Raw genomic sequence first — 23,020 nt, forward strand, 5'->3', positions numbered from 1 at the left:
ACCTCCTCCTCCTCCTCCTCTTCCTCCTCCTCCTCTTCCTCCTCCTCCTTCTCCTCTGTGACATTTTCCAATTATGTTATACTTACAGAGGTGGCTTTACAGACCCTGCTGATCTTCAAATGTCAAATCTCTGTGATTGTGTCACAGTGTGCAGTGTCTGGAGCTGCTACATAAGCACAGCCAAGCCTATGAACCAAGAGATGGGACAACTGCCGTGGAGTTCCTCATTATGTGAGTGGGGCAGACATGAACAGAGAAAGTTCTGTACAGCTCAGACTTAGGACAAAACAGCATGACATCCATATTGATCCCTCCATCCCAGTTCCTTACTGAGTCAGGTCATGGTCCATGAGCTCACAGAAACCCAAGCAGATAAATTCAAATAAAGCTGCTGCCTTTAAACCATAAACTTTGTGAGCAGCGAGAGGGGACTTTATGTGGCTTGCTTTCTTCCTGCTGGCTGCATTTTCAGAGTCTTTGCAAAGCTACCAGCCTCACAGCTGGTGCTGATTAAGGGAGTGTTGACAGCATGGTTTTCTTTTCCTACTAGCTGGGGTGTGGAAGTGATCGGCCACTGAGTTTCTGGGGAGCAAACTCAGGCTAGGCGTTCTGTATGCCTGGTTCTACCTAATTGTCATCCTAGCTCTGTGAAGTACAGCCCTGTGTCACAAGGTAATGCTGAAGATGACAGGGGTTAAGTTGTTTGTCCTTGTTGACAATGCTGGTAAAGACAGAGTTTGGCTTGGAGGGCAGAGCTGTTTGACTCCAAGCCCCACAGGCTGCCTTTGCTTCAGATTCTAGACCAGCACTGTCCAATAGAAATAGAAGGCGAGCCGTGGGGAGAAGCCAAATGTGCAATTTTATATTTTCTCAGAGCCACATTAGAAAAAGGAAAACCAGGTGACATTAATTTCAGTTTTGGGTTATTTAACCCAAAATAGTATTTCACCATGCAATCAATATAAAAACAATCAATTTTACATTATTTTTTTGTGGTCCTTGGACTCCATTGTATAATTTACAAAATATAACACATCTCAATTTGGACTCGCCATATTTCAAGTGCTCAGTAACCATATGTCATTTGTGGCTATCACATTAGACAGCTCTTCTATGGGATTTAAAACTAGCTGTTTTTGGTTCCTTTCCTAGATATTCTTGAAAAAAATTGCATTTTTTTCTTAAAGCCTTTAATCAAGTAGAAGGTTCTATGAAGTACTCAATGCATGCTCAGTATGTAATTGAAATGCTTTTCTCTTTTAAAAGACCTGTGTTAGTCAGCTTGGGGCACTATCACGAAATACCATTGATAGGACGATGGCTTCACCAACAAGACCTTATTTCCTTACAGTTCTAAAGAGCAGGAGCCAGTTCCAAGTACTAGCTTAGTTAGAGTCTGCTGAGGGCTCCCTTGCTTTGCAGTCAGCTGCCTTCTCCATATGTCCTCACACATGGGGCAGCAAAGAGAGGAAGTACCTGCTGATTTTCTGTCTCTCGAGGGCTGGGATTACAGAATTTCCATGACACTCCACACCCCAAACTTTCCAGCATTTCTCTTGACCTCATCTAATTCTAATTATTTTTCCAAAGCCCCATTTCAAATACCACCATGGTAGAGGCTGGGACTTCAGGCTGGGACTTCAATAAATAAATGGGATGTCTAATCTCAAACTATCTCTAACTGAATAATGTGCAGGCGCAGAGCATCTCATGGTGTTCAGTGATTCCAGTTGTCCCTTGGTTGCTGAGAGGCCAGTACCCTGTGGAAATGTCCTACAGAGTAATGGCTTCCGTGCAGACTCTGCCCTCTGTCGCTATGTAGTCAGCTTCCTTCATCCCTGTACAAAGGTGGGGGTGAGGGGATCCTTACTCCTCGTTTGAAGATTCAGAGGTGAGCTCTGAGGTTAATGAGCTGTTCCAAGTCACACAGGTAAGGAGCTGAGGCTTCCCTCCCAGGCTTCCTGAGTCCAACGCCCTGGTCCAGGGTCCTTCTATTTTGCTTTGGGAACAGGTACTGAGGCCTTGTTGACATGTTCCAGGAGGACTGAGTTTCACAGGGGTCTTGTCTGCTTGTGTTTACCTTTGTGGCCCTTTTGAACATTAAGCAGCTGCTTTAACATGATCTGGGTCGTCAACTGTGCCAAGTGCTTGGTGCCTTGGCATGTGGGCTTTTGTGTTGATGCCCAGTGAAGACACAAGGCAGCTTTGCATATGACAAGACACATTTTAGGAAGGGATGGCTGTGTGGTGGATTATAGGGTAGGCATTTGAATGGGCTTTAGCTTTTTTCGTGATTACTGTGATTATAATCTTGCATCATTTTCTTCTCTAATTTGGTTTGTAAGTCTCCTGAGAGTTGCTAGCTGTTAAAGTGGTTATTCTCTAGGCCAGTTCTGGCCAGGAGAAATGAAGTATGTCACATGAGGCCCAACATGGGACTAAATATACATAACACTTACTACTTACAGATACTAGAGGGGTTAAAGACACTGAAGGAGGTCCACTGGAAGAAAAGAAGTAGCAAAGCTCACATGGAGGGATGAGGAGAGAGATGGGGACAGATAGAGACAGAGGGACAGAGACAACAATAGCAAGGTAAGACCCGTGGCACCCTGTTTTTATTAGATTTCATGGCATTCTTTCTCAGCCTTTCTCTCAAGGCTGCGTACTGACTAATTAGTTACTTACATTACTGGTGGTGGTCGCTAATTTTTATTCTCAGCAGCAGCTATCAGATGTGTCAGATCTGGGGCAGAGTGGGCTGAGAAACAAGAGTGCCATGTCACTAACCAACTCATGAGAGACAGCAAAAAAGGTATGTGAAGCGACGTCTATCCTGCCTAACAGTGAATAATGAGGTGGCACCCATGGTAAGTAAATCTGTAACAGCTTTTCGATTGAAACTACAATCTCTACATTGATGTATCAATCATCACTGAAGATGTTCACCTGAACCAGGTGTGGAGCAGCCTATCCTTGCCTAATAATCAGAGCCTGGGCGCACAAGGAGAGAGATGAGATGCTCTTCAATTGGAGCACGCTTCAGTCAGGGAGGTATGAGTTTGCCAGCAGACACAGGGGCTCTGGAGCTCCAAGGAGGCACTGTTGCCCAATGGCTAAGGCTTTGAACAAGGGCTTCAGTGAGGGAAATGAAGTGGATGATCCCTCAGCTTGGAGAAACCACCCAAACCAAGGGAGCTTAGATCCTATTTTCTGTTCTTCAAGCCCAGATGTTGTCAAGAGGGGACTTCATAGACAAAGATGAATATCATTCACTGAGGGGCCATGAAGTGCTAGGCATTTGATATATTCCACTTCGTCTGGATTTAAATGTAGCATATTAGTAACAACTCTAAACTTCTGTATTGAGATCCTAATCCTAGCACTTGAAGTAGGCAGTCAGGCATTGATGGAGCTGCAGTTAAGTTGTTGTTTGAGTGGGCGCCATACCCAAGAGACCAAGGGTCCTCGTCAAAAGGGAAAATCAGCAGAAAGTGTATATGGAGTCGGTGTGCTGTGCCTGTAACTGGAGGAAGCTGAAGATGAGGTGAAGAGCCTATTCCTCCTCACAGCCCTCAGAGAGGCCAAGGATGCTCAGTTCAAGCCGTGACCTTGAACTTCAGCCTGCAGAACAGTGAGACAGAACTTTCTGATGCTTAAGCTGCACAGCATGTGACATAGTTAGGCGTGCCCTGGAAAACAAGTGCACCATTCCATTTAATGTGCAGAGCACTCTTTGGGGAAATGTCTCACCTCTGTTTTTAGAAGAACACATAGTTCACAGAAACAGCTCACTCAGTTACGCACAGGTGTCATCTGAACTCCATTTCATGCCAGCCTGTCGCTTCCCAGGGACCTCCGTTCAGCCTTCAAATGAGCACTTGGCACAAGCACCGCAGCCTGCTTCTGGATAACAGAACTATGCAGTGAGAGACACACCAACGGTCCCTGGGGTATGTGAGTCTCTGATTTACAAGTTTGTACATCTTTTACTTACTTGACAAAATGTATCAAGAACGAGTGAATGTCCACCATTTACTTTGGCTCTATAAGCCAAAGAAATGCCAGGAAGACCTCCAGGAATCCCATCAGGATACAGCACAGCTTGGCATAATGATTACAAGTCATATATATACCTTTCATTTGCCTGTGATATCTAGTTCACAGCATGGACGCTTTCTGACCAATTAAGGAACTGGGGCTGTTTTTAAACAAGATAGCTGTTACTCTCTGAAGGATTTCTCTTCTCAGCATAGCTTGGTTTCTAGAGGCCTCAATACAGAAGTAGGCTTCACACCTCCTCCTGCCTTCCTCCACCTCCCATGTAGGACCTCGCAGAACACAGCTCAAGGCTCAGCCACACCCAGCAGGGCCTTATGCAGGCTCACAGTGATTCATCACACATGAGACATCCCTGGAGATAATTCTTGTCATTGTCAATTCCTTTCTATTCTTGGATTTTCCAAGAAAATAAAAGGTAAAGCATGCTGCAGTTCAATATCACTGTTAAAGGGGTGTATAATGAAAAGTGCATAGGTAGCCACCTCCTTGCAATTAAAAAGTAATTTAAAAGAAGCTGACTCATATTAAGTCATGTATTTATGATGGATTTTTCTCATTAAAGAATAAACCAAGGGGTCTTCTCTATCAGTGAACCAATTTCAATTTAATGGTTTTTTTCCTCTTGATTGCTTCTCCCTTTTTGCTCTATATTTTTATTATTTTGGAAGTAAATGCCCCTCGTTAGTGATATTTCCATTATATATATCTTGGGGTCTGTTATTAGTAATCCAGTAATCTCTACTAGATGCTAGTAATATTGTTTTTTGTTTCTGAGATGCCATCATTATCAGGTAGCCCTGGTTGGTCCAGTATTCACTCTGTACACTGTATAGGCCAGATTGGCCTTGAACTTGTGACAATTCTTTTCTCAGATGTCTAAGTGCTAGGATTCCCAGCATGTCTTACCTTACCTGACTAAGAAATAACTTTTTAAGTAGACAAAAGTAGACAAAAGTCTCCATTTGAAATACTAGGAAAATTCAATCACTGCGGTGCCTCTTTTTGCTGCCTAATAAAAAAGAAAAGGTTTTAAGAGAGCCCTTTTAATGGATCTTGTTCCCCTAACAAGGCTTCCTTTTCTGGCCTCAGTGGGAGAGAATGTGCTTGGTTCTTCAGTGACCAATGTGTCAGAGTGGGTTGGTACCCAGGGGAACCTCCCCCTTGAAGAAGAAGGGGATGGGAAACAGAGGGTGGGGCTGTGTGAGGCAGAGCGGGAAGGAGAGGGGGACAGTGACCTGGATATAAAGTGAATAAATAAATGAATTAATGTAAAACAGAGTCCTTCATCATTGCTGCGTCATTCTTTGAATACCAGGTACCATTTACAGGATTTTGCTAGAAGGTCAAAGGTGGCATTCAACTGCTTTGAGCTTTGATCCACAGTTACTCATGTCAATGTCACCAGCCTGCCTGTTCTGTGATGTCCCTTAACACACTGGGCCTTTCCATCTGGCCACTACATGGCTTGAAGTTTTGTGGTTCAGTCAGCCTTCTCTTTCATGACCAGTTGGCTGGGTTTCCTCTAGCCTACCTTTCCTGCTGTTACCCAAGGTTAGAAAGCTCTTTGCCAGTCAGTTTTCTTGGTTGTGGGGACTAGAAGCCAGCTTTATTTAATGTAGGCAGAAAAGATAATTATTTGACATGATGGACATCTCAGTGAAGGGATTAGGTGCTTGGAAACAAGCATTGGATAAAAAGCCAGAGCAGGAGATCAGAGAGCCAAAAACACAAGCCACACTGTAGGGCTGTCTGGGATTGCTGGAATGCTGTTTCCTGTTCTTGAATTCACTTGTCTGGAATCTTTCGCCATGCTCGACACTTCTTTTCTATGGGATGCTGAAGTTGCATCATCTCTAACACCATCATCTCCACAAATCCCCCACAATCCCCAGCACTGTCACTTTCTCCACCACTGCAATCTCTGAGTGCAATTGTCCCTATGCTGTATCCTCCACCCCAGCCTTTATCCTGCTCCCATCCCTAACACCAACCTCTCTTTCATCAGTCATTCTACCACAATCTCCTGTTGTGCCATCAACTCCACCACACAACACCATCTCCTCTCCCACCATTTCCTTCCCTGTCACGACACCACCATTCCAGTGTTATCCCCTTCCATTACCACACTCCTGTTATCTTTTCCAGTGTTGTCAGCCCATTACTGTCTCCTCTATGGCCCCTACTCTCCTACTCCCACATTTAACACCATCTCCTCCATCGCCGTCACCTTCTATAATTTCCTCCTCAACCCCACCACCACTACCATCAACCATCTAGCACCATATATCCAATGACTCTTACCCTCACCATCATAGCTGTCAACATTGCCTGCCACTGCCACCCTACTACCATCAAGCCCTGCTAACCATAATTCCCCTACGATGGACATTTCCCACCGCTGCAGACTCTATTGTGTCTCCACAGTTCCTCCAGCATCTCCATCAGGTTATAATAATTACAGAAAAGTCTGAAGTGTGCCCAAGTTAGAGTCTAATAAATTTTATACAAGCTCAGGAGTCAAGGAGACTAACCTGACATCTGAACGAATTGGGAGAAGATTGATATCTTATATTACGTTTTATGTATTGGCGAGTACATTTTGTCTATCCTGTCTTCCCAGGAGTCTTGGACCATTTCATGTGCCACAAATCCTCACTTCTACTGCCATTCTGTCAGGTTCCAACAAGCTTTAGAATTCCAATTCTAACAGCATGGTTCCAGCAAATTTTGTTCATAGAGGCCTGTGATATTGGCAAATGGGTAATAGTACTTTTCCATGTTCTTGACTTTCAATGCATCCCTCACATTTTAAATGTGATATGGTATTATTCCCATTCATTCTAAATGGATCTCTGAGTGATATTTAGTATGAATTTCTTTCTGCCCTATGTGTTGGAAGATTGCCTCAACTATATCTTTTGGTTCATTTACTGATGATTATTCTGAGGTAATATTCTAAATATCTCAAATATGTTTCCTTCCCAGGGTATTTCTATGAACCTGAGCCACTTCGTTAGTTTCTCTCCTCTTCTGGTCTCCACTTTGCATGTGTTCCTGGTCCCATCTGTCTGGTGTGCTGTATTGGCTCCTTTAGGCTGCTTCAGCAAGTTTCAGTCCTGTGCTCTGCTCTCCAGAAAGTTTTTCCTCTAGCTGAGCAGGCATTTCAAAACTTGAACTGCTGAGTACCTGGGTTGGACACAGGCATTCTGCATAGAGCATGCAAGGAAGCTAGTCTTCAGGTACAAGGCTGATGTCAGAAAGGGGAGCTCACTAGTTTCCTGTGGAAGGCTGACATCAGGAAATGGTGCTACTGTGTTTGTGGTCATCTGCCTCTCTTCCAGCCCTTTGACTGACTTGGGATGTGTCTGCTGAGGGAAGATGGGCATATGCCGATTTGTGGAGAGGAGCTGACAAATGACAAATGGCTCCGTGTTTGTACTTTCTGCTGGTGAATTTCCATTCTATTCTCTATCCTGTGCCAGAAATAACATTTCACACTCATGTGACACCCTTTCTCCTCTGAGCTCCAAGCAGTTTAAAAGCAAGCAGTTACTATTATCGCCCTCTGAACTCTGTCTGACAGAAAGGTTGAGGGCTAGAGGATCAGAGCTGGCAGAGTTGGAGTGAAGACGGGGATCCCGGGAACTAGATAGGGATGGTTCCTGGGAGAATAAGAGAGTAGACCCAGCCCCACTAGTTGAAGAGGCTAAGGAATAGTTATCAGCACTGGGTTCCCAGAGACCTCCCCGTAACTCTTCGATCACAGCATCAGGGTGATGTACTATCCCTTGCCAAGGCCGTTTGAAGAGTGGAACTCTTGAGAACACCATCTGCTAGTAAAGGTGGGTGGATAGTCTATAGTTCATCTGGAATGAGAAGATCCATGGCCTCCACGGTGTCATTGCTCATACCGAGGAACATGAAGCTGATGTGAGTTGTGTGTCCCTAGGTATTGTAGCCAGATAGTATTGCTACAGGCTCACATTACATGGAGTCCTTGCTGGCCCTGAGAGTCCCCATCTCTGGTGAGTACAAGAAGCTACTCTAGCCATTATTGTCCTGCACAGACTGAGACTTAGAACTAGCCAAAGGCTACTGTGTGTGTGCATGCACAGAAGGCCATGTGCGCCCAGCACATACAAAGCCAGATACATCTTTGGGTTGCAAGTTGCTTAAATCTCCTAAATTTCAAAGGAGCATTATGATTGCATCTTGCAGGCTCAGGATCAGCAGTTAGTGTCTCCCAAACTCAGTACCATCCAGGAACAAGACTGGGGCTTACAAGAAGTTCTTTGACTCTGAGACACTTTCATCTCAGAAGCATAGACTGCCTTAAAGTTAAACAGCAAGGTCTCATAGATCTTGTTTGACTGGTCTGGAGTCTTTTCTGGTTGGTCAAGTCTTCTCAGGTCCCAAACTCTTTCCCAAGGACTGGCTCTATCCTCCACATCAGTGCCAAGAGGTTTCTCTGGGGTCCAGCCCCCAAGGACTTCACAGATACTTCAAAGAATTTTGGACCTGGGCCCAGGCACAGCAGGGCAGCCCTTGTCCGGCCCTGTGGTTTGTGATCTGGCCATTCATAACTAGCTCTGAGCAGGCACTTATCATTCTTCCCTGACCACCCAGTCAGCACATACAGCATACAGCTTGGAAGTACAGTCTGAGCTGCCCAAACCAAGGCTGCTCAGCAGTCCTCAAGGGCCCCGATGCTCTGCCCACCCGCTGTCGGCCACCCTGCTGCAGACAGCTGGGCCTGCCCAGCCAAATGGACACTGGAGCCCAGAAACAGCAGGAACTGTGCATCTCCCACAAGCCACAAAGGGGGATTCACAAATCAAAGGGGCAGAGAGAACAAAGCTGTCACACCCGTCCATCATGAAGCTGGATCTTAAAATAACGAGGGCCAGAGTCCTGTAGCAGTGAGTCAACACCCGCCAGAACAAGCACCATGGGCCCCTGGCCGCATGGAAAAACACCCTGGTAGCCAGCTGGCTGTTCTTGCCCAGACCTGGGAGGTTTGGGTGTCTGTGGGGTCATTTTGAGCTTCTGTGTCACAGTGGGAGCCCATAGGGTGGGAGAAGATGAGTGAACAGAGTTGGACCTTGTCTCCCAGGAAACACGGTTGCAGCTCCCTCCAGCCCTCCAGCCCTGTTTCAGGATAATGAACGATGAGCAGGAGGCTGGCTTACATGCTGGCTCAGCACCATATTAGAAGCCCCTCTCCTACCCACTACTCTGGCCCTGAGGTGACTCAGAGGTTGAGGCATTTGCTGCACAGGTCTGATGACCTGGCTGAGTTTGGATTCCCAGAACCTATGTAAAAGACACAACAGTGCACATGTCTTTAATCCTACTCCTCCAATGGGGAGATAGGAGGCAGAGATAGGAAGCAGCTGAGGCAGGGGTCAGCTAGTCTGGTGCATGCTGTGGTGAAGAAAAGAGTTTATTTCAAACAAAGTGGAAGGTGAGGACAAACAACCAAGGTCCTCTGACACGAATATACACTCCATGGTGCATGCACACTATACAAACACACACACACAGGCACACACATACAGGCACACACACACAGAGAGAAAGAGAAAAAGATAGACAGAGAGACAGAGAGATAGAAGACAGAGAGACAGAGACAGACACACAGACAGACAGATAGACAAGAGACAGAGAGAATGTCAGATGGCCAGATGGCAACATGCCAGCCAGTTCCTACTTTCAAATTCAAGATCCAGGACGCTTAGGGACAGACATAGGGACACTCACACAGGCACAGTTTTTCTTTCCTCCTAGATGAGCATTTTCCAGTGCTGATGCTGTCTGCCATCACCCTATGCCCAGATCTTCTTCCTTCTTCTCAGCATCCTTGAGTTTTTGTGGCTTGGAAGCCAGGGGAAATGTGCCGATACATACGAAATGGACAGAATGATAAAACACAGTTATGATCTGACTTCGTTGACAAATCGTTTCTCATTCCTGGGCCTCATTGTCAAGATGAAGAACAAGAAGAGACCTGAAGGAGAATTTCAGCTTGGAAATTCCGGCACTGTGCATGAAGACGAGGTGTCTCATATGGGAAGCTGCAGCAAGCTCTCTGTGTGAAGGAGAGTTTAAATAGGAAGTTAGCCCTGGTACTTTCTCTCATTGAACTTCCCTCCATGTCTTCTTTGATGACTTCTCTGTTCTGAGGCCGCAGCATGGTCGGGACTGGGTGGGGCCGCCTGAGTGGCAGACAGACTGTGCCAGGGCTCTAGTTCAGGTTTTACTCATCACCACGCTTTGCAAAAGTGATCTTCCCCAGCAGTCCAGAGTCTGCTCTCCCACAGCTCAGAACTGACCCGACGGGGCTGTGAGCTGTGACGGCCCTTTAGGATGCATCGAACATTCATTATACATTATGCATTTGGCTTCTTTCAAAGCCACACCAGCTTTGAAACATACTTGGCTGCCTTGGGCATTGCGTGCCTGATGCTTTCCTCCGTCAGGCTAAAAGCCTGCAAGAGAACTCACCATGTGTGATTTCTGCCCATCTGGGCATAGGAAGCCCTTACAGAGTGAGGACAGAAGGCTCGGGCAGCTGGATGAAGGCTGCTGAATCACAGTTCTGGTGATGTCTCAGGAGACAGAAGCATATGGATCCATGTGCAACATGAGGCAACTGGGGTGCTGCCACCTGTCAGGCCCTTCGAGCTGGGAACACTTCAAGTATCTCTATGCCTATCATCGAGCACAACATCTGGGACGTTTCTCCCAGAAGCTCTATGACCCGGTATTTTCATACCAGGTTGTAAATATGAATACTAACTGGAAAAATCCCAACTCTCTTGTTGTTAGTGACACAAGGGAAGGCAGGGATCTGTACTTTACTCCTAGACTCTGAGAAGAGGTAGGGACTGAACCAGCCTGAGCTCTCACCCCGCACCAGAGCTCTTCCTAACAGATGTAACTCTGTTGCTGCCCTGGATGGGGATGTTGTTGCCCAAGCGAAAACCAGTTGCTGAAACTCTTTCAGGCTCAGGTTCATTGGCAGGATCAGAGACAGGGCCCCGAATCTTTGCACTTTGTCTCATTCATCCCCCAAGTAGTCGGTAAACTTAAGGCAGAGGGAATTTGCCACTTGCTAGGGTCTACTATCTACCCAGCAGGCTCCTGACGCTTAATGTAGCAATTGCTACATTTAATGTAGCAATTGTGTCCCAGGAATGCTTTGGCTGGACCTAGAATTTTTGTTTGTGCAGACACATTGTCTTGTTCCTGATCACTCTGTCTCAGGGAACTTGGGTGCTGGAGATAACGGTGACTCCACAATGACTTTAAAAGTCCTTGAGACCCTTTAAAGCATAGCCTGAAAATTTGACTTAAAACAGAGGTGAAATGAGCAGGAACCATTTAAACACACCAAGTCAAGTACGTTTAACATCCTCACAACGTGCAACCAACAGTTCGCTAGCTGTTGAGCTTTTCCATCTCCCCTCTGACACCCCCACATGCATTAAGTGATGCCTCTTTAGCCTCCTGCCTGTCATCCCCTGGCACTCTCAAGTCTATTTCTGTTTCTGTGCTTTGGCTGTTCTGGACGGGTCATAGGGAAGGAAACACAGATTTAGTCTGTGTCTGTTTGGCTGCTTTGACTTAGAGCACAATCCACAGCTAGCGTTTAGCACTTAGTTTCCCAAACTCCTTAGTACTCTTTAGTGCTCACATAAGCACTGCCATCTCAGAGCTGTGGACGAGCCAACACTGGTCCAGCCTCATATCCCTTTGTGGGTATCTGTGGTGATGCCAGCTTTTGTTTCTCTGTTCTGAGTAATGCTGCTCCATACACATTCATCCGTAAGACCCTGTATGGACACGGATCCCTCAGGCATGTGCCACAGAGTGGAATCATAGAGTATGTTTAAGTTTCTGAAGAACTTCCAAAGCATTTCTATTTTACAGTACTCACCCCAGGAGTGAGTGAGGCTCCAGCCTCTCAGCCTTATGAACCCTGACTACGGAGCTTTTTCATCCTACCCACCCTAGTGGATGTGAAGCAGCACCCCCCACTGTGGTTTTGATTTCCATTTCCTTACTGATGGACCTGGTCAGCATCTTGTTTTGTGCTTATTGGCCATTTGCACATCTTCATTAGAGAAATGTATATTTAATTGCCCATTTTTTAAACTGGGCTGTTTGGGCTTTATTATTGGGGTGCAAGAATACATTACACATTCTGAATATCGGACCCTCATCAGATATGTGACTGGTGGCTGTTTTGTTTTTCAGTGCTGTGGATGGAATGTGGGCTCTCGTGCATGCTGGACAAGTGCTCTGCTTCTGAGCTATGCCCTCCTCTTCACTTTCATGCTCTCTCTCCTGAAGCTCAGAACCCCAGACCACTGTTGCAGCCACCTCCTGCAGGTCTCTCCTGTTTTATGCTCCAGAGCTTCGTTCTCCTGGAAATACCCAAGCCAATGATTGGCCAGCTAGTTTCCTTCTTGATTTAGATGTGTGGGGTGTTTAGTGCTGTTGGAGAAAAATCAGGCTAAGGGTGTGTGCTTGCCTATTAGAATTCCAGAGTTTGTATTCACTCTTAGCTGGTCCCTCACTGCCCTCCTTGCAGCCATTCAGGGATGCCCAGATCCTCTCCTCTGAAGACATAGCATTTTATGACCATGTCCTTCCCATCTGCCTTTTAGGCTTTGCCCCTGGTGATCCAGTGTTTCCATGTCACTTTCTTTGCTTCCCCTTCCCTGTCACAGGACCTGTCTTGCTCTTTTTCTTACAAAGATTCCAAATTTGCCTAACTCGCCATGTCCACCTCTCTTGTCATTGGCTTCCGGTCCATGCTCTCAAGTAGCATCTGCAGCCTTTGTCAGTGCCTTGTATTTGAATCCAGCCAAAGAGCCTTTTCCAGCCTCAGCTGCCATGGTCATCTGACACACTGGAACATGCAGACTATACCCCCTTGGCCGTGTGGGAACACTTCCTTCTCAGCTTTTCCCTGTAGCCCCCAACATGGTTCTTCTATCCCCTCCATGGTGTCCTTTTATCCTTTTGACTTAAGCGTTAGGTCTCCACTGGCTCTGGTCTTTCCATCCTCTATCTGTGTCTCTCAACTCTGAATCAGTCTCCTGTAATCTGGGAAGGCCTGAAGGCTGGCTTCCCTTCTCATTGTGATCTAGGCCTGATGTGTGGGTTGTGATCTACTAGGCTTTCTATAGAGTAGTCCAGTTTGGGAATATCTGGTGGCTCTACCAGGAACCCCACTGTGTCCTTTGGTAGAAAAAGCCCCTCTGGATATCAGATTCTGGTGAGATCCTCTACCCTAGCAAAGATATGACTTTTGGTATAGCAGTGTGAGCATCACCTAAGAGCTTGTTAGATCTGCAGGATCTCTGCTCACCCCAGGCTTCTAAACCTAAGGTGCATGTTAACAGGTCTCACTTGAGATGAGAAGGTTGCCAGGCCCCTCACTTGCTTCTGAGCAGTGAGAATCAAGGAACCTGGCTGTGTTCAGATGGTTTTGCCTCAAAAAATAGAAACCAGCTTCTAAGGATGAGTTTGGTGGAAAGAGTCCTTTGTTTTTATCAACTAGACTCAAAAATTATGCTCTGCAAAAAAGACATTCTAATTTAAGACTAATTCTTGCTCTTGTTTGGTAGGCCACTACAGGGTCTGAATTAGGAGAAGCAACCAGTAATAGCACAAGCCAAGGTGTGCCAGAGGTAGACCCGAAGGCTGACGTGTTCCACTGTCGGAGAACAGCTGGACTACATCCCAGGCAAGGAGATGAAGAGGGTTTGGGGGTTTTGCTATCACATGAGAGCCTGTGATTCCTAGAACAGCCCAGGTTATTGTCATCAAAGTTGTTACTGGGGCACAGCTGGGCACATCCTCTGATCCTTGGGCCAATGTTCTGTCTCTTTTGTCTGTGTACTGGGCCTATAGAAGCCGAGCACATGGGCTTGCAATGGGTAATATGACCCTGCCTAAGTTTTTGATCAGTGCCAGTCGCCAGCTCTGCCTGCATCATGAGCACCCTCCAGCTACTCTGGGAAGGCAAGGCTGTTTACAAGAAACAAGAGCCTCACAGTGGGGTCAACATAGCCTGGTCCCACTCACTAAATGATGAGAAGGATGGAGAGGAGCTGAAACTGGGAGAACATAAGGGTTCTCTGGTTTTAGAAATAATAAGGACTGGTTGGGGGAGCTCCTGGCAGACTCGTGGAAGAGACTGGGGTCCAAGTTCCCAATGTCCCTGAAGCTACAGCAGTAAGCTCTTGCTGTGGTAGTCACCTTCTGACATGCATGTACTGAGTCTTGCCTTCCCTAGGGGCTCTTCCCTTACCCTCCTAGGTGCCTCCCAGTCATTATGTAGCCTCTAGTTCTGACCTTCTAGCACTGGGGCCCCCTAAATCTTCACTGTGCTCTAGTCCCTGTAGAGCCTCATCTTCAAGATTCATGTGGTGGCACCAAGAAACCCTGCCCTTGCTCTGCTGCCCATCTGTGAGAACAGTCAATTGACAACTGACCTCAGGTTGCTCCTAGCCAGTCACATGCTAGGGCAGCCCTGGTCAGTACCTAAGAAAGGTAGTGTTCAGGAATAGCTACTGTTACCCACCTTACTCTCTTAATAGTTAATCCAGCTCCTAGGAACTCCATACCTGGCAGAGACATTTTCCTGTTTATGTCCCAATCTCATCTTTTCAGATAAAACTTCAGGAAAGATTTATATCCAGTCCTCAGAGAACCCAATTGGGCTAGGACCAATACATTCTTTGTTTTATTTTTCTTTCAGTTTTTAAATTGGTTATTTTATTTGTTTACATTTCAAATGTTATCCACCTTCTCAGCTTCCCCTCCATAAGCCCCCTACCCTCTTCACCCTCTCCCTTGCCTCTATGAAGGTGCTCACCCACCCACCCACCCACCCACCCACTCCTGCCTCAGCACCCTAGCGTTCCCCTATCCTGGGTCATCAAGGCTCAACAGGACCAAGAGGCTCACCTCCAGATAAGACAATCCTATGCTATATATCCAGCAGGAGCCATAGCCTGCCCCCGCCCCACTGTGTATTCTTTGATTGGTAGTTTAGTCCCTGGGAGCTTTGGGGGGGGTCTGGTTGGTTGATATTGTTGTTTTTCCTATGGGGTTGCAAACCCCTTCAGCTATACAGTCCTTGCCCTAACTTCCCCATTGGGGTCCCCACACTCAATACATTCTTAATACTTACATTCTATTGGCTCTTCAAAGGGTTTCAGAGGAGGATGAGAAATGGGTAGATGTCTGAGTTGGTGTTGATATGCTGAACATACACCAGCATACCCCTGGCTCATAGAACGGTCTGCTTCACAGTCGGAACTCGGAGAAGTCCTGACTGCCTGGAAGTACCTATGAGCTGTTTCCTTTTAAACATATGGTTGTTGAGCCCTGCTAGGAAAGTAAGAAATGGGCATGGGGACTGGTGGTGAGGATGACACTGATGAAGTGGGCCAAGGTTTGTGAGCATTACTGAATCTAAGACCCATGCCAATCTTCAAAGCAGACAGGTCCAAACCCAGCTGCCATCAAATTGTGGACTGTTAGTTCTATCAATAGGAGAGGATGGAAGAAGGCCAGCCATTCCCATCTGAGCTTTCAGAGACCTAGGCTCACCACAGGTATACGGCTCTTATGGAGGCAAACTCAGCTATAACACTTCATAAGTATGCATTAGAGAGAAGTGTGTATGTATGTATGCATACTGTGTATGTGTGGTAATGTGTATATATGTGCACCTGTTTGTACCTGTGCATGTGTCGGTTATGCACATTCATGAGAGTGCACCACAGTGGTTATGTGAACCTAGACATGCTTCTGCCTCCAAGGCTGAGAAAGGCTTAGCGTGGAAGCAGGGTAGAAGAGCCCCCTCCTTTCTTCAGCATAGGTAGATATGAGGGTCTTACGGAATGACAGAAGTCTTAGACTGTAATTCCATAGTCATCTCCATAGGCCTGGCGAGGGTGATATAGGATAGACCAAAAGTAGCTCTTGACTTTGGGTCCTCTCCTTGTCTGTCCTTCAAGGTCAAAGACTACCATGGAAAGATCTTCCTTTGAAATTACACAACTGTGATTCTGGGAGGAAAACTCCTGAGAGTATGGTAAGATTCAATACATTTTTTTAGCCTTGCAAAGGTATGAGACTCAATGCATTGATTTAGCCTTACAAAAGGTACCTTGACTTTTAACGCCCAGCTCAGAAGGCTTTGGTCTTGACTGCTTACAGAAAGTCTTCTCTAAGCACAACTGGTCAAGTTCATCTGCTCCAGTGCCAATACTCCCGGAGTCTGGGCCTAGTTTCCCCCTTACCTGCTGCCCTTAGATTTCTTTAAGCATAACCTCAATGAATGGAGACAGGAGGTGGTGAGGGGTTAGAGGTAATGCCACTGACCATGACCGAAGTTGGTTTACTAATGATAGAAGGTTGTACTCTGAACAACCAAATTCTTTTACTGTCTTCTTATTATGTTCACTTTATGAGGGACACCATGTAGTAAAAGAACTTGCTTTGGTGGTGGGAAATAGCCCCATGCTCCAGGATTAGGACAAGCAAGGGGTAGAATCCCAAACACTGAGGCCGGCAGTCCACAGCCTCTAGCCACACCACCAAAAGCTCTTTGTGCCCCTTGTCCCATCTGGCCTGCATTGCCCAGGGGATTCTCACAAAGGCCTGGGAGCCTGGTGAGGACAGGAAAGGACACTCTGGTCTTGGGCATCTGTTTTCAATGAAGTACCCACATTGTCTAGACTGCAGCCAGCCTCCTTCCTGCCAAAGAATCAGCTTCAAAGGGTTGCTCAGATTGCCAGGGCAACCACCCTCTGTGGTGCTGGGCTAGCCATGTGCTCCAGCTGCCGAAGCCCCTCCTGCAGGCCTTAGGCATTAGCACTGGCATGGTGAACTTGGGCACAAGACACTTAAGCTAGAGAGCCATGTTCCTGTCTCACTTAATCACACAGCCCTTCCATCATCTCCACACTAAAGGTGAGAACAGAGCTCAGATGTTACATGTTTTTACAATGGTTTTCATGGTGCGGAAATGCCTGCTTGTAGCATCATGTTGATGATCAAATGAAAAGCAGAGGGAGACAGGGAGCTAGACTTAGACTCATTACACACAAAAATGTGCCTGTGCCTGAGTCGCAGCTGTGAGTCACTAAGGCCAGCTATCATGCATCAGTAGATGCTCTGGATAAGAACATAGAGATTGGCTTCAAACACAGAGCCCAGATTCCATACAGGTTTTCTGGCTCCTACAGATCATTCACTTTGCTCTGAAGGTTTTCCTCAGGTTGTTCTCATGCAGGCATGGCTGGGGATGCAGGGGCAGATCAGTCCTTAAGTTGGAAAGTTCTTAGAGATCCCACACACTGATTCTCAGCAGCCACCTTTATACTCAAGTGCTGGATTGCCAGAGTCTGGTGACCTGTCCCATGGATTCCTTGAGTACCAGTCCTCTCCTCTGTAAATTAGGAACCAATCTGCCTTTCTCATAGGACAGTGGAGAGGTCATGAAGGTACATTAGAAACTTGAAGATTTGAAGACCCATGGACTACTGCAAGTTGAGAATCCCTTATCCAAAACACTTAAGAAGAGACTGCTTGGAGTTTTGAATATGTACATATACACAGTGGGCTATCTTGAAGATGGGAGGAAAGTTTAAACACGAAAGTCATCCCCATGTTTCAGTTCATCATATACAAAGAGCCTGCAGGTAGCCTCTATAATCTTAATGATTTTATGGACAAAAGAGTGTTTCAGTGTGTGGAAATCTCTGCTTGTAACATCATGTTGGCCATCAAATAATTTCAAATTTTAGAGCATCTCTTAGATTCCAAAAGTTCAGAGTAGAGATGCCATTTGGCTTTCCCGAGCAGACTATAATAAGAACCAGAAGAACAATCCAGGATCTACGATCACCAATGGAAAGAGCTTAATTTGTATGGCAAGATTTTTACACTTCTCCCAGAGCCCTCTTAGCTGGGGATGAGAGTATTCCTCCTCCCTTTGGTGCATAAGTCCAGTGTCAGGACAAAGGGCCTGAGAGGGACTGTCCTGCTCTGACAGCATCATGGTCAGATGTCATCTGGGCTTCTTTCATGGAGCCCTGTCAGGACTATCAACTTGCTAAGAAGTAGATGTTGGACCTTGCAGGCTGTGCCTACATAAGCATTTTCTGGTGACTAATCAGAGCTCTGCCTAAGGAATTGGGGCTTGGTGGGCTGGGGCCAGAGTTTCCCTGGGGATAATCCATAGAGGAGGCCAGCTAGACCGGAAAGAGAGGCCATTTGGTCACATTGCTCCATTTCAAAAGATCACAGGCTGCCACTAGTTCTGCATACAATGCTTTAGCTCTGTCCCTGGGGGCCTATAAATCCACAGAGGACTGAGCGTCTTGCTCGCCTCAGTCTGGCTTCCCTAAAGGCAGAGGCTGTTATTGGTATCCTAAGAGGCCCTTCTAGACTTTATGTTTCTCAAAGGGTTCCAGCCTGGCTTCATCTGTGCTTCAGAACCTAACTGCTTCGACAGTGAGTTGTGACCACATACAGGGTTGCATAGCTACACGGAGTGGGTCCATGAACAATTTAGCAACAGTGAAAGATTTCTGAACACTCAATGACTAAAAGTTAATTCAAAATTAGACACATGTGATGAATCTGAGGTGTTGCTGGCAGCACTTTCCCATGATGCACTGAAGGAGCCCTCCATAGTCTTGCTTCCAAACACACCACACATTCACTGGGCACTACTCACATAACAGGATAGTGTTGCCATCCTGTGCAACACCAGCAACACCTGAAACACTCTCAGCTCAGATCCAAACTGTTGTTTATTGTGAACTGTAGTGTTTTTACTGTACGATCAAAGTTTTCCACTCTAATAAAAACCACGGCTTAATTATGAAAAACAAAGACTCAGTATTTTCCTGGCATTGTTCCTCAGCATGTAAATATCAGTCTGTAAAATGTTACAATGTTTCAAACTAAAAAAGTTCTGTTTGTGTTTCTGACCTAAGTTTTACTTTTTAAAAGCATGAATTTTGTCTTGAGATTAGGGCAGAATTTCCAATCACTTCTGAACAGCCCTAAACACACTCCTGTCACACTATGCGTTGTATTTATGTGATGCATCATTCTTGACATAGAATACTATAAAACTAGAATATTGAACAACTCTAAAAGACACTGATGATTCTCTGTACCCTGCAGCACTGAATGTTCAGCCAAGAGATAATGATTTATGAAAAAAATCAGAAAAATATATCCATTCTGTTAGTCTGCAAATTATCTTTCATCTTTAATAAATTATAAAATTACATAAATACCAAGTCATTGTTTTAAAGTAAACTTCTTTATTTTTTATTTTCAGTAAATGTTTGATTGCTATACTCATTAGATATGCTTGAAGTCCTATCAGATTTCCTCTAGTGAAAGGGGTTGCAGTAAGGCCCTCAACGGTAACTGAAACAAAACTGAAACAAGACAATTCCTTTCCCTTTACACTGGTTAGCTCATGTCCTCTCCACCACTGACTGTAGCCTAACAGCTGATTTATCTAACAGGAGCCCTCTCTCAGTCAAGCTACTTGGCTTCTACCCAATGGCCAAATCTTCCTTAGAGGATAGCCCAGCCTATGCAGAGAGTGGGCGGGAACTCTGGCAGTGCACTTTGCTGAAATTGGCAGAGATGTGGGCTCTTAGGCATGTGAAGGCTGTCTGGGGTAGGGAGTGGTAAAGTGATGCTGTTAATAGTTATATGGTCCTTTGCTGCATCCTGTCACCTTCAGAAAGATGTTCAAACACTGGCCTGCTATAGAATTAAAACAATCCTTATCAAAATTCCAATGCTTTGCTTCATAGAAATTGAAAAACATCTTAAATTACATATTTAAACATAAAGAAACTCAGGCTAAAACAATCCTAAACAATAAACAAAATGCCAGAGGTATTTATGCCATACAGAGCTATTGCAATTAAAAACAAAACAAAACAAAACAAAACAAAACAATACAATACCAACAACAAAAAACCTCAAAACACCTACACAGTGCTGGCATAAAACAGACACTGATTGATCAATGGAATAGAGTTGATGATCTAAACGCTTAGGAATAACATCTTATTGCTTTTAAAAAGAGGTCAAGAAATATACACTAGAGAAATAACAGCATCTTCAACAAATAATGCTGGTCAAACTGGCTAGGTGCACATAAACTGGATATCTGCATGTAGAAGAATGAAAGCAGGTCCTTGCCTCTCGCCACACACAAAACTCAACTGCAAGTGGATTAAGGAAGGATCTCAACATGGGATTAACTCCCTGAGTCTGATAGAAAGAAAGTAGAAAATACAATTGAACACACAGGCACAGGAAAGGACTTTCTAAACGGGACCCTCATAGTACAGTCATTAAGACAAATGGGACCCCATACACAGAAAAGGATACTGTCATTTAGTTGGTAAAGACCTTCAAAACAGGAGGTATTTACCAACTAAACACTCTAGAGGGTTAGTATCTAGACTATATAAAAATCTCAAAGATGAAAAATCAAGAAAAGCCAACTTAAAGATGGGGCATGAACTTAAGCAGAGAGTTTTCAGAAGATGGGCCACAAAATGACTGGGAAATATTTTTAAAGTATTCAAGATTTCCTTTCTTGAAGACTTTTCTACCTTCAATTCTTAGAGCAGCAGCATGAGGAGGACAGGACGAATTCCTATATGTCTTCTACACAGCAAGTGTTTCTATCTGGCGATCATAGTTCCTGTGTTCCCACAAGACACTGCTTACCTGTCATTCAGCTTCAAAATAAAACCCACATTGTTCCTGCAAAGTGGAAAGCATTGCTGATTATTTTAGAGGAAAAGAACTGGGATTCTAAGAGGTCATTTGCCTAGGCGAAAGTTCCAAATTAGCTTCCTCCCATTGCTGTAGCCTGTAACTTCTGGGTGTGTGGAAAGACATTCCAAACTGCCTTAGTTGAATCTAAGTTGTTGGAAACCTTGCAGCTTTTCTTCCATTGCTCCTTTGCTCGCCGGTGGGAAGATGTTCTCTCCTCTGGGTCTCTGTGTTCAGGAAGAGATAATCCTGTAGCTCACAATCCTGTGACACAGATCTCATTATGTTCAGAGCCAGATTTCCAGAGCTCAGATGTCCCTCTCATGTTAAGTAGTTCACGTCCTACACTTTTGGCCATGTAGATCTAGAGGAGGAGACAGTTCTAAAGTGGCTTTAGCTACACCCTCTGATCAACTCTGCCTGTGTCTGTCAGCAAGATTCTTGTTTCTACCTCCCAATGGGAATTTACAAGCAGTGTTAAATTGAATTCCCAAAACTCCAACACTTAAGTGTCTTATTTGTCTGAGACTTCCAGCAAAACTCTTGTAATGAAAACTATTATGACCTGACCCAGCGAACCTGAGAGACAGTGAGCTGCTCCTCTCTGCGAGAAGAGTTCAATAGTCCAGAGCTCCTGAGGGTCTTGTGAGAAGTTAAAGAAAGCTGATGAGAGCTCCTTGCTGTGCTCAAAGATGATGAGAGCTAATGTGATTGCTAAGTAAGGCCAAAGCTCTGAAAAATTTCTTCCAAAATCATGTAAGAGGGCATTAGGGGAGCTCTGCTTCCTGCCTCAAGACATCCTGCTCCTAGGGTCTCTCACTAGAACCAGAAAGAATTCTCTCTTTCCTCTTTCCCCCTGTCCCTGGAGGGTTATCAATCAAAAGAGACCTCTTTCCTGGCCTATACTTACCTTGTTTGGTATCCAAAGTTTCAAACCCCTTTGTATTTTAAGTTTAGGTCTTAGGTTAATCTGAAAGACTGCTGGGGACCACCCACCTCCCTTAAACAAGCAGCTCACCTTTCATTCCTGAGCCACTCTCTGCCTGGGAAGTGTGAGAGGCACAGTCTCGCCTATCAAGCTTAATTAGCCGTCGGATCTGCCCTCAGATCTAGGGCTCTTTCACACATGTTGGAGCCAGGAAGCCCCCATCACTTCCTCTGAAAGCCAATAAGACCATGTTCTGCAGGCAGGGCTCTGAGGGCAAAGCTGACTAAGCAGCAGACTTAGGTCTTTGATCAAGTTGGAGTTAGGTCTTGTGCAAGATGACAGATATGGTCTAATTTTATTCTTCTACATGTGGACATCCAGTCTTCCTAGGATCATGTTTTTTGGCAATGCAGTCTTCTCTCCAGTGTCTGCTTTTGGTATCTTTGTTGAATATTAGATGGATGTAGTTATATAATCATAATAATCATGCTTGGGTCTTTGATTTTGTTTCATTGGTCTACATGTCTGTTTTTGGGCCAGTACCATATTGTTTCTATTATTATGGTTCTGCAATATATCTTGAAGTCTGGGATGATAATCCCTTCTGCATTGTTCCCTTCTGCCCAAGATTGTTTTGGCAATTCAAGGTCTTTTGTGGTTCTATATGCATTTTAGGATAATTTTTTTTTCTATTTCTGTGAAGAACTAGGTGGAGATTTTGATTGGGGTTGCATTATATCTATGAGCGATTTTTGGTATAATTGTCATTTTGACAACATCAATTCTACCAATCTGTGAGCATGAGATGTCTTTCCATTTTCCAGTACTAGTCTTCATCTCTTTTGCTTGAGATTTAAAATTTTCACTGTAGAGGTCCTTCACTTCCCTGGCTTTGTTTGTTCCTAGGTGTGTTATTTTTTTTCTGAAACAGACTATTGTGAATGGAAGTTTGTTCAGGATCTCTTTCTTTGGATATTTGTTGTTGGTATATAAAAGAATATTGATTTTCAAGTCATTTTTTGTCTTGCTACATTGTTGATAACTTCTAGAAAAAATATGGCAGAAGTGTTGAGATCTCTTATAATGTCATGTTATCTACAAATAGAAAAAGATTTTGTTTCTTCATTTTCTATTTGAATCCCTCTAATTTCCTTCTCTTGCCTTATCACTTCAGCT

This window comes from Grammomys surdaster, unplaced genomic scaffold (assembly GCF_004785775.1).
Source record: "Grammomys surdaster isolate TR1022 unplaced genomic scaffold, NIH_TR_1.0 125789, whole genome shotgun sequence".
In the NCBI taxonomy this organism is placed as follows: domain Eukaryota; kingdom Metazoa; phylum Chordata; class Mammalia; order Rodentia; family Muridae; genus Grammomys; species Grammomys surdaster.